The 16,498-nt window shown below is 41.9% G+C and overlaps 1 protein-coding gene across 2 annotated transcripts in view; it reads left to right on the top strand.

Moving 5' to 3' along the window:
- Positions 1-3,411: 3,411 nt before the first annotated feature.
- The window catches only part of GLIS2 (GLIS family zinc finger 2), a 129,795-nt gene continuing 116,708 nt past the window's right edge, over positions 3,412-16,498 (top strand). The window contains exon 1 of one of the 2 annotated variants that reach the window (XM_068117133.2): positions 3,412-3,686. The gene's annotated coding sequence lies outside the window, so the exon portion shown is untranslated. The remainder of the gene's footprint in view (positions 3,687-16,498) is intronic. The other variant, XM_068117135.2, reaches the window with a different exon arrangement.

Below are 16,498 nucleotides of genomic sequence, written 5' to 3' on the forward strand. Positions count from 1 at the left end.
TCTCCTAATTATCAGCAAAGTCATGGAATCTATCATTGCTTCAGATATGAAATCTTTCCTCTTCTCCAATGGCTTGATCTCTGATCATCAATTTGGTTTCAGACCTGGACACTCCACTCTGGACATGCTGCTTCTGCTTTCTCAACAATGGATGGAGGTCCTCAATGCCAAACAGGAAATTAGAGCAGTCTCCCTTGACATATCACGTGCCTTCGATATGGTCTGGCACCCCGCTCTGCTCACCAAACTCTCCTCTTTTGGTATCCATGGAAATCTCCACGCATGGCTGGCGGACTTCCTCTCTAGTCGTAGTCAACGTGTGGCCCTGAATGGGTTTCTCTCATCTCCTCTTCCTGTTCAGGCTGGAGTTCCACAAGGCAGTGTTCTGGGCCCTGTGCTTTTTCTGGTCTTCATCAATGATCTCTCTGACTCTCTTGAAAATCCTCTGTATCTCTTTGCTGACGACTCTACTCTCTGTCGCTCCATTCTTCATCCCTCAGATCGGCAGTCTGCAGCCTCCTCACTCTCTGCAGACCTTGACAAAATCACAGACTGGGCAAACAAGTGGAACATGTCTTTCAATCCTGACAAATCTCACACTCTTACGATGTCTCTCCGAAAAGACCGACTGGACAACCCTCCCATCCACTTTCTGAATAATCCTCTCCAAGAAGTTCTGTCACTCAAGCTTTTGGGTCTCACTATCTGCCATGATCTTTCCTGGAAAAACCACATTTCAAATCTGGCCTCCAAAGCCAGTCGCCGACTGGGCATCCTCTGTCGTGCGAAGTCCTTCCTTGGCACACCTGAGCTCCTCACCACATACAAGGCTTTCATCTGCAGCTCAATGGAATACTGCTCTCCCCTCTGGGCTGGTGCTCCTGCCTCACACCTAGCTCGCCTTCACGCTGTTGAAACCAAAGCATTCAGAATCATTGGAATCTCCCACGATTAAGCTAACTCCAAGGGCCTCTCACTCACTCACCGCAGGCAGGTTGGTGGTCTTTCCGTCTTCTACCGACTCCTCTCTGGCCTTGCCCCCCCCCCCCCCCCAGCTCTCTCTGGGCTCTGTCCCGCAAATATTCCTACAGGTCGCACAAGATCTGCCTGCAACCCTCTTTTGGTTAAACTGCCAAAATCAAAACTCTCTGCTCACCTTCACTCCTTCATTCCTCTTTTCTCCCGCCTCTGGAACAAACTCCCTCACTCTCTTCAATCCCACTCCACCCTCCACGTCTTTAAAACAGCTGTTCACCACCATCTCTTATCTTCCCCCATCCAAAACCTTGATCTTTTCTACCCCCGCTAATTTCACCCCAATTCCACTTTTTGAAATACCAACTTTTGTCCTGGAAGTCCTTGGTGTCCTTGTGCTTTATACTTCTCCCTCCCCCCCCCCCCCCCTTCCCACGCCTCCTCCCCCCGGGCCCTCTCCCTTCCACACATCTCCCTGCTCTCGGATGTTGTGTGTGTGTGTGTGCTTCCCCTTTTCTCCCCATCTTGTCTTCCGCTCCCTCTTTTTGTGTATTTTGTTTGTCTGGTCGATTTGTTTGTGAAGTTAATGTTAGCTCTTTCACGAGCCTCGATTCAGTACACAAAAAAAAAAAAAAAAAAGCCATTTCAAATTTCTAAAATCTTTAATTTTCAGCCGATTGACTTGAAATTTGAATAGGATTTACATATCGGATAGCTGAATTCAACCACCCACTATTTTTGCGATTAGCGTAGGCGAAAAGGTCAACATATGCCAAAGGTCAACCACTTTTTTCAAATTTCTAAAATCCTCAATTTTCATCCGATTGACTTGAAATTTGAATAGGATTTTCATATCGGCGAACTGAATTCAACCACCAACTATTTTTGAGATCAACTTGGGCCAAAAGGTCAACATTGGCCAAAGGTCAACTTTTTTTCAAATTTCTAAAATCCTAAATTTTCATCCGATTGACTTGAGATTTGAATAGGATTTACATATCGGCTTACTGAAATCAACCACCAACTATTTTTGAGATCAGCGTAGGCCAAAAGGTCAACATAGGGCAAAGGTCAACCACTTTTTTTTGGAATTTCTAAAATCCTCAATTTTCATCCGATTGACTTGAAATTTGAATCAGATTTACATCTTTGCGAACTGAATTCAACCACCGATTATTTAAGAGGTCAAAAGGATGCTCTAATGAGTGCCATTCTGCTTTGTTCTCTTTTGCCAAGTGTCACTCCATGAGTGATTTTTCATTTGTCTGTCTGTCTGTTTGTCTGCACAGAATAAATATGATTTTCTCTGCAACCGTTGGTCCGATTGACAGGAAATTTGCACCATAGGTGCAACTCCACCTCTATAACTTTTTAATGGTAATTATGACGTCATACTTCACGTGGTTCGGCCGCCATATTCGAAAAACCGAAAAACGTTGCACCTCTATATCTCCGAAAGCGCTGAGTGGAAAAAATTGAGACATGGCTCATTGTAAAGAACTCTCCATGGGGAATAAAATATGTTAATGATGATGTCATAGGTGCCTCCATTATGACGTCATAATTCGACAAGTACAAAACTTCATCCGATCAAGATGAAATTTATTGAGCGTCATGTAGGCATAAATTGGTGGAGAGAAAAATGATGACGCCATCGGTCACATTGTTCGGCCGCCATCTTGGAAAAACCCAAACATTTGCACCTCTATATCACTGAATGCGCTGCATAGAAAAAATCGAGACATGGCTCATTGTAAAGCCCTGTCCATGTGGAATAAAATCTGTTAATGATGATGTCATAGGTGCCTCCATTATGAGGTCATAATTCGACAGGTACAAAACTTCATCTGATCAAGATGAAATTTCTTGAGCATAATCTAGTTATAAATTGGTGGAGAAAAAAAAATGATGACGTCATCGTTCACGTGGTTCGGCCGCCATATCTGTTTTAACGCAAAAGCATTAAAAACGACTGAAAACACATCCTGGCGAGGGTCTGCAATCTCTAATTGCTCTTGTTGTCAATTGTGGTGACCGCCCAGTAAAGTCTGTTGTCCTTTGAGGTCACTTCCAATTCGTGGTATTGTTTCGTGCTGTCCTATTTGGTTATTGTGTGGTTGGTGTTCTACGTGGTACTAACCGCTCTCTGTAACTGTCTAATGTCGTAACTGCCTTGCACTCACGAGGTGGTCACTCACCTGGTACATCCTAAGAGTTAACTTGTTACGTTGAAACGGCTAACCCGAGTCGATGTTTTTATTATAACTCTTAACTACACATGAATCGCCATATTCCCACCACACACATCTGGTATCCGCTTCGCTTACACTGCTGTGCTCCTCCGCGGTAACGCCAGGGGGACGCGAGACCCTAACCGTGGACAATCGGCAGGGCGACTGTAGTGGGCGGAGCTTGCACAAAATGGGCGGGGTCGTGGCGAGGAAAAAGGGGCGGCGCATACGCGTGTCCACGCAGGACGAGCTCTAGCTGTACGTCCCTTTTAACGTGTCTGTGTACGTGTCTGTTCGACCCACGCTGATCGAGTGAGCCCTACCCCGTCCCTCACGGCGCAGGCAATCCACGGGCCTGGGCTTCCCGCTGCGGTACTGTTCGTTCGAGTCCCCATGCTGCCTGGACCGCTGAGGACACCGTTCCGAGTGACCCTTTTTCTTGCCGTGCTTCGTCCCATATCCCGAGTCATGCTGTTTGAGGTGGGAATGAGAAGCATTATTATTGTTGTTGTTATTTGTATTCGATAGCCATGATGACGTATAATGATCGCCCGAGGACACACATCAAACTGAAACATTCCCAGATTCTGTGATTGCCTTTGCTTATATATAATTCCCTTTCGAATGGATTTTGCTCCATATTTTGTTAACCACAAGAGACGTTGCTTTGACGCGAGACGCACGGAGGCATGTAGCCACAGCGTGACCTTCCAGGTGGAGTCGGACCTTGAATTTCTTTCCCAGTAAGCAGGTGCATGGATCCACTTCCTTAAAGCGGTGTGTGCGAAGTTTTTTTGCGACAAACAAATTGACACCTGCACAGAAATGGTGCCCAACTCTGCTTTTGATAACCGAAGATGTTTCACCAGGTCGAGAATTCCTGCAATCACTCACCTGGTCACGTGTTTTTGTGGTTGGACATGTGGAGCATGGGTGGTGCCCTCTCTGATGGAGAAACATCCATTGGGATGTGCGGGTTAGAGGAAAGGGTGGGTTGGGCACTTGCTGAGTCAGTATTGTGTGGAGAGCATGAAGACAGGTCCAGAATACAGTGCTGGAAAAGTGGGGAAATTAAACTATAAATCACGTTTATTCACAAAATATCTCAAAAAGTTGCGGACGGATTCGGACGAAATTTGGCAGAGATGTAGCGTATGTGACAAGGACGAAATGATTAGATTTTGGTGAAGATCCGGATCCGGATCCGGCTAGTATAAATTTTAAGTGATTCTTCATCATTGGGAGATAGGGCCAAAAACGATACATAGCAGCATATCTGAAAAGGTTATGGATGGATTTGGACGAAGCTTGGTGGACCGGTTGAGTGTCTGACAAGGACGATTCCATTCGATTTTGGTGAAGATCTGAATATGGATTCGGATATGAGAATTATTTAATTTCTTAAGTGATTCTTCACCATTGGGAGATGGGGCCAAAAACGATACATAGCAGGATATTTCAAAAAGTTATAGATGGATTTGGACGAAACTTGTTGGACAGATTGTGTGTGTGACAAGGAAGAATCGATTCAATTTTGGTGAAGATCAGGATCCGGATCCAGCTAGTAGAATTTTAAAGTTAATCTTCACCATTGAGTGATCTGGCCAATCAGGTGGTGGTATGCTCTCTACTGAGTGCTGTTCCAGTTCACTTCTGAATCACCCGGCAGCTGTTTCATACCGTTGCATGCAAAATTTAATTGCTTAAATTAGCAGGTAACACACTCTTTTGCACTGGTATAGGTAATATAATAGAGGGGCTTAATAATAATAATAATAATAATAATAATAATAATAATAATAATAATAACAGAGGGGCTTAAAATTTAAATAAAACAAACAAACAGCTGGAACAACTAAAAGTGCCCAGCTGAAAACTTTAAAGCCAGAAAGACGAGTAACACTGTAAAACTAGATAATTTATAGAACATTTAACTCCGTGCAGTTTGGAGAAAAAAAGGACATGGGCAGGGTCTACAAGCGGCAAATTTGATTGGTCCAGATGATGTAAAATCCCTTAATATTTTGTCCAAATATTGCGAAACGGAAGGGTTTTGAAAGTGCCAAGAAGGTGATTTTGGTCCTACAGTGTTTAAGTATGCAATTTTATCTTACTATAATTCACCAAATGTCCGTCCGTCTGTCTGTCTGTCCGTCCGTCTGGCTGTCCATCCGTTCGAAGGTACCGCAAAAACGGCTGAACCGATCGCAACGATATTTTGGGTGGGTAATCCTGGGATCTCCTGGAGTAAAATAGGGTATATTGTTTTTCCAATTTCAGCTTTGGCCTCCAGCATTTTCAGGTTTGGACTCCCGCATAACGTTATTTTCCCGGGTGCCGCAAAAACGGCTGCACTGATCGCTGCACGGCTGCACCGATCGGCTGCACCAATCGGACTCAGTGACCTCGGACAAAGACATTTTATAAGGACATGGGTTGAATCCCTGCTTGAGAGAATGCCAACCCCCTTCCCACCATCACAGTCGTCTCTCAAACTCACAATCCCATGAGATATGCAGAAAGGACGACCCAAAATCAATTATCTTCTTTTTGATTCGTATATAAACATCATTAATAGTAAATAATGACCTCGGCCATAGTTCAAACGATGTGGGTTTAATCTCTACATGAGAGAATTCCACATAGCTATTTGGGCGGTGTATACGCTAACAGATCGCTGTCTCCATCGATCTTGCCAAGGCCGTAACACCTATCGGCTCAAAATCCTTTTAACTGTTGACTTGGTAGTTTTTACAATGAAGTAAACATTAACAATGTTGTTAAAAGTTTATTTAGTGATTAATTTGTGATTGGAGTTATGTTGTTTGGAATGAAAAAAGAGATATCGAGTTCAAGTAAATGACGACATGCCGTGATGGTTTCTACTTTCTAAACGTGAACTTCGCGGATCGCCATATGCAGATTCGCCACGGACCCACGATCGATGTTCTATACGTGAACGTACCCGTTTGTTTGCGAATGGGTATGTTTTTCATGGAAGTCCTTCACGAACTTGCTGTCCATGTCTGACGTGCGACTGAGGGTGCTACAGGAATGTGGAATTTATTGGTTTCATGCTTAAGCATTCGCCGTATCTGCATTGCTTGTTTTCTTCTGGCCTCCCACCCGTGCATAGTACAGGTATCTCACTCGTTGAAATAAAATGAAAATTTTGAAGGTCGTAGAAAAAAAAATTGGGAAGTTTATCATCATTGTTGCAGCGTCTTTTACAACACCATATTTAACCATGTTCCATTAGTTCTTCGTGCCTGTTGTTTGTATCATTTATGACATCCTTAAAACAGCAAGTGTTCCTGTTTGGAATGATTTTCAATTTTGCTTGACTGTCAGGCAGGCAAACTAAAAAACATCACACCCATGTCTGAAGGAAGTGGTTCACTTTGGCATTTTAAATAGGCAAAACCTAGAAATGAACGAAACCCATGAAAATTACCCTTTAGAACCGTTTAGAATTGCCCTATAGAAGCCTTTATCATTACCCTTTAGAAGCCACGAGAATTAACTTTTACAACCCTTTAGAATTACCATTTAGAACCCATTATAATTAACCTTTATAACCCATTATAATTAACCTTTATAACCCATTATAATTAACCTTTATAACCCATTATAATTAACCTTTATAACCCATTATAATTAACCTTTATAACCCATTATAATTAACCTTTATAACCCATTATAATTAACCTTTATAACCCATTATAATTAACCTTTATAACCCATTATAATTAACCTTTATAACCCATTATAATTAACCTTTATAACCCATTATAATTAACCTTTATAACCCATTATAATTAACCTTTAGAACCCATTATAATTAACCTTTATAACCCATTATAATTAACCTTTATAACCCATTATAATTAACCTTTAGAACCCATTATAATTAACCTTTAGAACCCATTGGAATTAACCTTTGGAACCCATTGGAATGATCCTTTAGAACCCATTAGAATTACCCTTTTTAACCCTTTAGAATTGAACACGCTGGGTTAGAAAGGTTCTTCTTCTTCTTCATTTTAAAGCGGGTTCACCGCTTAAATTTATCTCGCCCCTCTCTGCACATGCAATAAGGACAAATTCAGAGCCAAAGTACTGCTAAACTACAGGTTCGTTTTCTGATTTTCCGACTGCTAAACTGCAGGTGTGTTTTCCGATTTTCCGACTGCTAAACTGCAGGTTCGTTTTCCGATTCATGTCCCGATTCGTGTTCAAAATATAACATTCAATTGGAATCGACTTGTTGCTCGATCATAAACTGATGTTTGTCGACAGACAGACAGACAAAGTGAACCGATTGCTTATCCTCTCTTTCCGCTTTGAGTGCAGGGTAATAATAAATTTCTTTGTTGTTAGTTTTACATGTTGTTTTTTCAATTGTCAACTTAAGGTTGATTTAGCTCTCTTCCTCATAAATAATTCCACTATTATTATTCCTCTTGCCTGCATAATCATAGGTCAGTATGTTTAGATACACCACACCAGGCAATCTTTACTTTTTAATCTCATATTTCATAATGCACAACGAGATGTGTTTAAAAATGAGAGAAGGAGAAGAAACTAAATGATGCACTTTCGAAATGCCACACCTGGAGGCACCATCTTTGTACGTCTCATCTAATATTGAAACATTTAATTATGTTTCCATGAAATACAAAAGTACAGTCGGACCCCGAAATTCGCAGGGGATACATTCCTGAAAATGCCTCGAATGTCAAATCCGCAAATGTGTGGGACATTGTTTCAATGGGAAAAGGGGGGATATGTTCTCGGTGGTTCATAATTCCTTAGGGAAAATCAAACACCCCGTGAAAAACCGCGAGGATGCTCACAAAAAACCCCGAATACTCTCGAGAAAAGAATGTCGAATCGCCTGGTTGCGCACATACAGCAGCTTCATGCATGACGCGCGTGGTAGATGCTTTTAGAAGTGTCTTGTGTGCTGCTGGTGGGAAATGGTTTATACGTGGCTGGAAGTGGTTTTATGCGTGAAGTGTGGAAGATGCTTTTAGAAGTGTAATTTGTGCACAGCTGGTGGGAAATGGTTTATACGTGGCTGGAAGTGGTTTTATGCGTGAAGTGTGGAAGATGCTTTTCGAAGTGTAATTTGTGCAGCTGGTGGGAAATGGTTTATACGTGGCTGGAAGTGGTTTTATGTATGATGTGTGGAAGATGCTTTTAGAAGTGTAATTTGTGCACAGCTGGTGGGAAATGGTTTACACGTGGCTGGAAGTGGTTTTATGCGTGAAGTGTGGAAGATGCTTTTAGAAGTGTAATTTGTGCACAGCTGGTGGGAAATGGTTTATACGTGGCTGGAAGTGGTTTTATGCGTGAAGTGTGGAAGATGCTTTTAGAAGTGTAATTTGTCCACAGCTTGTGGGAAATGGTTTATACGTGGCTGGAAGTGGTTTTATGCGTGAAGTGTGGAAGATGCTTTTAGAAGTGTAATTTGTGCACAGCTTGTGGGAAATGGTTTATACGTGGCTGGAAGTGGTTTTATGCGTGAAGTGTGGAAGATGCTTTTAGAAGTGTAATTTGTGCACAGCTGGTGGGAAATGGTTTATACGTGGCTGGAAGTGGTTTTATGCGTGAAGTGTGGAAGATGCTTTTAGAAGTGTAATTTGTGCACAGCTGGTGGGAAATGGTTTATACGTGGCTGGAAGTGGTTTTATGTATGATGTGTGGAAGATGCTTTTAGAAGTGTAATTTGTGCACAGCTGGTGGGAAATGGTTTATACATGGCTGGAAGTGGTTTTATGTATGATGTGTGGAAGATGCTTTTAGAAGTGTAATTTGTGCACAGCTGGTGGGAAATGGTTTACACGTGGCTGGAAGTGGTTTTATGTATGATGTGTGGAAGATGCTTTTAGAAGTGTAATTTGTGCACAGCTGGTGGGAAATGGTTTATATGTGGCTGGAAGTGGTTTTATGCGTGAAGAGTGGAAGATGCTTTTAGAAGTGTAATTTGTGCACAGCTTGTGGGAAATGGTTTATACGTGGCTGTAAGTGGTTTTATGCGTGAAGTGTGGAAGATGCTTTTAGAAGTGTAATTTGTGCACAGCTGGTGGGAAATGGTTTATACGTGGCTGGAAGTCGTATTATGCGTGAAGTGTGGAAGATGCTTTTAGAAGTGTAATTTGTGCACAGCTGGTGGGAAATGGTTTATACGTGGCTGGAAGTGGTTTTATGCGTGAAGTGTGGAAGATGCTTTTAGAAGTGTAATTTGTGCACAGCTGGTGGGAAATGGTTTATACATGGCTGGAAGTGGTTTTATGTATGATGTGTGGAAGGTGCTTTTAGAAGTGTAATTTGTGCACAACTGGTGGGAAATGGTTTACACGTGGCTGGAAGTGGTTTTATGCATGATGTGTGGAAGATGCTTTTAGAAGTGTAATTTGTGCACAGCTGGTGGGAAATGGTTTACACGTGGCTGGAAGTGGTTTTATGTATGATGTGTGGAAGATGCTTTTTGAAGTGTAATTTGTGCAGCTGGTGAGAAATGGTTTATACGTGGCTGGAAGTGGTTTGATGTATGATGTGTGGAAGATGCTTTTAGAAGTGTAATTTGTGCACAGCTGGTGGGAAATGGTTTATACGTGGCTGGAAGTGGTTTTATGTATGAAGTGTGGAAGATGCTTTTAGAAGTGTAATTTGTGCACAGCTGGTGGGAAATGGTTTATACGTGGCTGGAAGTGGTTTTATGTATGAAGTGTGGAAGATGCTTTTAGAAGTGTAATTTGTGCACAGCTGGTGGGAAATGGTTTATACGTGGCTGGAAGTGGTTTTATGTATGATGTGTGGAAGATGCTTTCAGAAGTGTAATTTGTGCAGCTGGTGTGAAATGGTTTATACGTGGCTGGAAGTGGTTTTATGTATGAAGTGTGGAAGATGCTTTTAGAAGTGTAATTTGTGCAGCTGGTGGGAAATGGTTTATACGTGGCTGGAAGTGGTTTATGTATGATGTGTGGAAGATGCTTTTAGAAGTGTAATTTGTGCAGCTGGTGGGAAATGGTTTATACGTGGCTGGAAGTGGTTTTATGTTTGAAGTGTGGAAGATGCTTTTAGAAGTGTAATTTGTGCACAGCTGGTGGGAAATGGTTTACACGTGGCTGGAAGTGGTTTTATGCATGATGTGTGGAAGATGCTTTTAGAAGTGTAATTTGTGCACAGCTGGTGGGAAATGGTTTACACGTGGCTGGAAGTGGTTTTATGTATGAAGTGTGGAAGATGCTTTTAGAAGTGTAATTTGTGCACAGCTGGTGGGAAATGGTTTACACGTGGCTGGAAGTGGTTTATGTATGAAGTGTGGAAGATGGTTTTAGAAGTGTAATTTGTGCAGCTGGTGGGAAATGGTTTATACGTGGCTGGAAGTGGTTTTATGTATGAAGTGTGGAAGTTGCTTTTAGAAGTGTAATTTGTGCACAGCTGGTGGGAAATGGTTTATACATGGCTGGAAGTGGTTTTATGTATGATGTGTGGAAGATGCTTTTAGAAGTGTAATTTGTGCACAGCTGGTGGGAAATGGTTTACACGTGGCTGGAAGTGGTTTTATGTATGATGTGTGGAAGATGCTTTTAGAAGTGTAATTTGTGCACAGCTGGTGGGAAATGGTTTATATGTGGCTGGAAGTGGTTTTATGCGTGAAGAGTGGAAGATGCTTTTAGAAGTGTAATTTGTGCACAGCTTGTGGGAAATGGTTTATACGTGGCTGTAAGTGGTTTTATGCGTGAAGTGTGGAAGATGCTTTTAGAAGTGTAATTTGTGCACAGCTGGTGGGAAATGGTTTATACGTGGCTGGAAGTCGTATTATGCGTGAAGTGTGGAAGATGCTTTTAGAAGTGTAATTTGTGCACAGCTGGTGGGAAATGGTTTATACGTGGCTGGAAGTGGTTTTATGCGTGAAGTGTGGAAGATGCTTTTAGAAGTGTAATTTGTGCACAGCTGGTGGGAAATGGTTTATACATGGCTGGAAGTGGTTTTATGTATGATGTGTGGAAGGTGCTTTTAGAAGTGTAATTTGTGCACAACTGGTGGGAAATGGTTTACACGTGGCTGGAAGTGGTTTTATGCATGATGTGTGGAAGATGCTTTTAGAAGTGTAATTTGTGCACAGCTGGTGGGAAATGGTTTACACGTGGCTGGAAGTGGTTTTATGTATGATGTGTGGAAGATGCTTTTTGAAGTGTAATTTGTGCAGCTGGTGAGAAATGGTTTATACGTGGCTGGAAGTGGTTTGATGTATGATGTGTGGAAGATGCTTTTAGAAGTGTAATTTGTGCACAGCTGGTGGGAAATGGTTTATACGTGGCTGGAAGTGGTTTTATGTATGAAGTGTGGAAGATGCTTTTAGAAGTGTAATTTGTGCACAGCTGGTGGGAAATGGTTTATACGTGGCTGGAAGTGGTTTTATGTATGATGTGTGGAAGATGCTTTTAGAAGTGTAATTTGTGCAGCTGGTGGGAAATGGTTCATACGTGGCTGGAAGTGGTTTTATGTATGAAGTGTGGAAGATGCTTTTAGAAGTGTAATTTGTGCAGCTGGTGGGAAATGGTTTATACGTGGCTGGAAGTGGTTTATGTATGATGTGTGGAAGATGCTTTTAGAAGTGTAATTTGTGCAGCTGGTGGGAAATGGTTTATACGTGGCTGGAAGTGGTTTTATGTTTGAAGTGTGGAAGATGCTTTTAGAAGTGTAATTTGTGCACAGCTGGTGGGAAATGGTTTACACGTGGCTGGAAGTGGTTTTATGCATGATGTGTGGAAGATGCTTTTAGAAGTGTAATTTGTGCACAGCTGGTGGGAAATGGTTTACACGTGGCTGGAAGTGGTTTTATGTATGAAGTGTGGAAGATGCTTTTAGAAGTGTAATTTGTGCACAGCTGGTGGGAAATGGTTTACACGTGGCTGGAAGTGGTTTATGTATGAAGTGTGGAAGATGGTTTTAGAAGTGTAATTTGTGCAGCTGGTGGGAAATGGTTTATACGTGGCTGGAAGTGGTTTTATGTATGAAGTGTGGAAGTTGCTTTTAGAAGTGTAATTTGTGCACAGCTGGTGGGAAATGGTTTATACATGGCTGGAAGTGGTTTTATGTATGATGTGTGGAAGATGCTTTTAGAAGTGTAATTTGTGCACAGCTGGTGGGAAATGGTTTACACGTGGCTGGAAGTGGTTTTATGTATGATGTGTGGAAGATGCTTTTAGAAGTGTAATTTGTGCACAGCTGGTGGGAAATGGTTTATATGTGGCTGGAAGTGGTTTTATGCGTGAAGAGGGGAAGATGCTTTTAGAAGTGTAATTTGTGCACAGCTTGTGGGAAATGGTTTATACGTGGCTGTAAGTGGTTTTATGCGTGAAGTGTGGAAGATGCTTTTAGAAGTGTAATTTGTGCACAGCTGGTGGGAAATGGTTTATACGTGGCTGGAAGTCGTATTATGCGTGAAGTGTGGAAGATGCTTTTAGAAGTGTAATTTGTGCACAGCTGGTGGGAAATGGTTTATACGTGGCTGGAAGTGGTTTTATGCGTGAAGTGTGGAAGATGCTTTTAGAAGTGTAATTTGTGCACAGCTGGTGGGAAATGGTTTATACATGGCTGGAAGTGGTTTATGTATGATGTGTGGAAGGTGCTTTTAGAAGTGTAATTTGTGCACAACTGGTGGGAAATGGTTTACACGTGGCTGGAAGTGGTTTTATGTATGATGTGTGGAAGATGCTTTTTGAAGTGTAATTTGTGCAGCTGGTGAGAAATGGTTTATACGTGGCTGGAAGTGGTTTGATGTATGATGTGTGGAAGATGCTTTTAGAAGTGTAATTTGTGCACAGCTGGTGGGAAATGGTTTATACGTGGCTGGAAGTGGTTTTATGTATGAAGTGTGGAAGATGCTTTTAGAAGTGTAATTTGTGCACAGCTGGTGGGAAATGGTTTATACGTGGCTGGAAGTGGTTTTATGTATGATGTGTGGAAGATGCTTTTAGAAGTGTAATTTGTGCACAGCTGGTGGGAAATGGTTTACACGTGGCTGGAAGTGGTTTTATGCATGATGTGTGGAAGATGCTTTTAGAAGTGTAATTTGTGCACAGCTGGTGGGAAATGGTTTACACGTGGCTGGAAGTGGTTTATGTATGAAGTGTGGAAGATGGTTTTAGAAGTGTAATTTGTGCAGCTGGTGGGAAATGGTTTATACGTGGCTGGAAGGGGTTTTATGTATGATGTGTGGAAGATGCTTTTAGAAGTGTAATTTGTGCACAGCTTGTGGGAAATGGTTTATACGTGGCTGTAAGTGGTTTTATGCGTGAAGTGTGGAAGATGCTTTTAGAAGTGTAATTTGTGCACAGCTGGTGGGAAATGGTTTACACGTGGCTGGAAGTGGTTTTATGTATGATGTGTGGAAGATGCTTTTAGAAGTGTAATTTGTGCACAGCTTGTGGGAAATGGTTTATACGTGGCTGTAAGTGGTTTTATGCGTGAAGTGTGGAAGATGCTTTTAGAAGTGTAATTTGTGCACAGCTGGTGGGAAATGGTTTATACGTGGCTGGAAGTCGTTTTATGCGTGAAGTGTGGAAGATGCTTTTAGAAGTGTAATTTGTGCACAGCTGGTGGGAAATGGTTTATACGTGGCTGGAAGTGGTTTTATGTATGATGTGTGGAAGGTGCTTTTAGAAGTGTAATTTGTGCACAGCTGGTGGGAAATGGTTTACACGTGGCTGGAAGTGGTTTTATGCATGATGTTTGGAAGATGCTTTTAGAAGTGTAATTTGTGCACAGCTGGTGGGAAATGGTTTACACGTGGCTGGAAGTGGTTTTATGTATGATGTGTGGAAGATGCTTTTTGAAGTGTAATTTGTGCAGCTGGTGAGAAATGGTTTATACGTGGCTGGAAGTGGTTTGATGTATGATGTGTGGAAGATGCTTTTAGAAGTGTAATTTGTGCACAGCTGGTGGGAAATGGTTTATACGTGGCTGGAAGTGGTTTTATGTATGTAGTGTGGAAGATGCTTTTAGAAGTGTCATTTGTGCAGCTGGTGGGAAATGGTTTATACGTGGCTGGAAGTGGTTTTATGTATGATGTGTGGAAGATGCTTTTAGAAGTGTAATTTGTGCACAGCTGGTGGAAAATGGTTTATACGTGGCTGGAAGTGGTTTTATGTATGATGTGTGGAAGATGCTTTTAGAAGTGTAATTTGTGCACAGCTGGTGGGAAATGGTTTATACGTGGCTGGAAGTGGTTTTATGTATGATGTGTGGAAGATACTTTTAGAAGTGTAATTTGTGCAGCTGGTGGGAAATGGTTTATACGTGGCTGGAAGTGGTTTATGTATGATGTGTGGAAGATGCTTTTAGAAGTGTAGTTTGTGCAGCTGGTGGGAAATGGTTTATACGTGGCTGGAAGTGGTTTTATGTATGAAGTGTGGAAGATGCTTTTAGAAGTGTAATTTGTGCACAGCTGGTGGGAAATGGTTTACACGTGGCTGGAAGTGGTTTTATGCATGATGTGTGGAAGATGCTTTTAGAAGTGTAATTTGTGCACAGCTGGTGGGAAATGGTTTACACGTGGCTGGAAGTGGTTTTATGTATGAAGTGTGGAAGATGCTTTTAGAAGTGTAATTTGTGCACAGCTGGTGGGAAATGGTTTACACGTGGCTGGAAGTGGTTTTATGTATGAAGTGTGGAAGATGCTTTTAGAAGTGTGATTTGTGCAGCTGGTGGGAAATGGTTTATACGTGGCTGGAAGTGGTTTTATGTATGAAGTGTGGAAGATGCTTTTAGAAGTGTGATTTGTGCAGCTGGTGGGAAATGGTTTATACGTGGCTGGAAGTGGTTTTATGTATGATGTGTGGAAGATGCTTTTAGAAGTGTAATTTGTGCACAGCTGGTGGGAAATGGTTTATACGTGGCTGGAAGTGGTTTTATGTATGATGTGTGGAAGATGCTTTTAGAAGTGTAATTTGTGCACAGCTGGTGGGAAATGGTTTACACGTGGCTGGAAATCGTTTTATGTATGATGTGTGGAAGATGCTTTTAGAAGTGTAATTTGTGCAGCTGGTGAGAAATGGTTTATACGTGGCTGGAAGTGGTTTTATGCATGATGTGTAGAAGATGCTTTTCGAAGTGTAATTTGTGCAGATGGTGGGAAATGGTTTATACGTGGTTAGAAGTGGTTTGATGTATGATGTGTGGAAGATGTGTTTAGAAGTGTCTTGTGCACGGCTGATGGAAGATGTTTTTTTTCCACCCACAAAAAAACCCACGAATACTTGGGGGAAAAGGGGTCCGTATGTAGAAGCAGGCCACATTTTATCAATACACGGGGTCCGCGAATGTTGGGACCGCGAATGTCAGGGTCCAACTGTATTTGTATAATATCCCTCCTTTGCATTCTTGTCTTACTTCATGCATGCTTTCTCACCTGAAAGGTAGTCCTGAGCATTTCTGAAAGTCACCTTTGCAACAACAAATCCAAGACACTACCCTCAACCATCTCACCTCTCAAGCATTCATGCAGAAAATTTTCTTCTCATTAATCGGGGACATCAATCGGTTTATTTTATTTTTTTGTAACTACATCACTTACCGCCGACATCATGCTGAACTTTCCACAACTGTGAGGAGGTTACGTTTGGCCATTCGCTGCAAGACATCTTCGTGGATTACCGGTGTTTGTCTATTACAAGCCGACAAGCCCACAAGGAAGGGGAAACAGCCATGCTTAGGTGGCACGTCAAGTTGTGCAATATAACTCTAGATGCTCTCAGTTAGTGAAAGTGTTGGAGATATTATCTTATTTTATGGTGCTGGAACCACCTGGGTTTTGTGATTCGTACACTTACTTTTACTTTTGGTGGAAACGAGGGTTATGTTCTGTAAGAATAAAGAGAGAGGAATCTTTTGTATAATTATCACATATATTCCAGCATTTTAGGCCTCTTCCACTGAGCATGACCCAAAGACCCATTAGAATGGCTGCCAGGACAGCTTTGAGGTATGCGTACTTGCCTTTGAACTGTCTAGTCTGGGTTTGAATCTTGACCTCTGAGAAGCAAGTGGTCTGGGCTGGTCTTGGATATCCCTTGATAACAGCTCACACCACTCGCAGAGTGTTGTTGTCTGGGCAGTAGATCCTACACTATAAATAAATTCAGGTTCCCAGGTTGTTTGCTTGTCACGTGTGCACAGTGGTCTTTAGTTATGGAGGACAGTCTTGATGATTATGATGATGATAGGATGTTGTCCCTTCGGGATATACCAAGTTCAATAAATGTTGTCTGTTGTTA

Source organism: Myxine glutinosa, chromosome 5 (genome assembly GCF_964187855.1).
Source record: "Myxine glutinosa chromosome 5, kmMyxGlut1.1, whole genome shotgun sequence".
In the NCBI taxonomy this organism is placed as follows: domain Eukaryota; kingdom Metazoa; phylum Chordata; class Myxini; order Myxiniformes; family Myxinidae; genus Myxine; species Myxine glutinosa.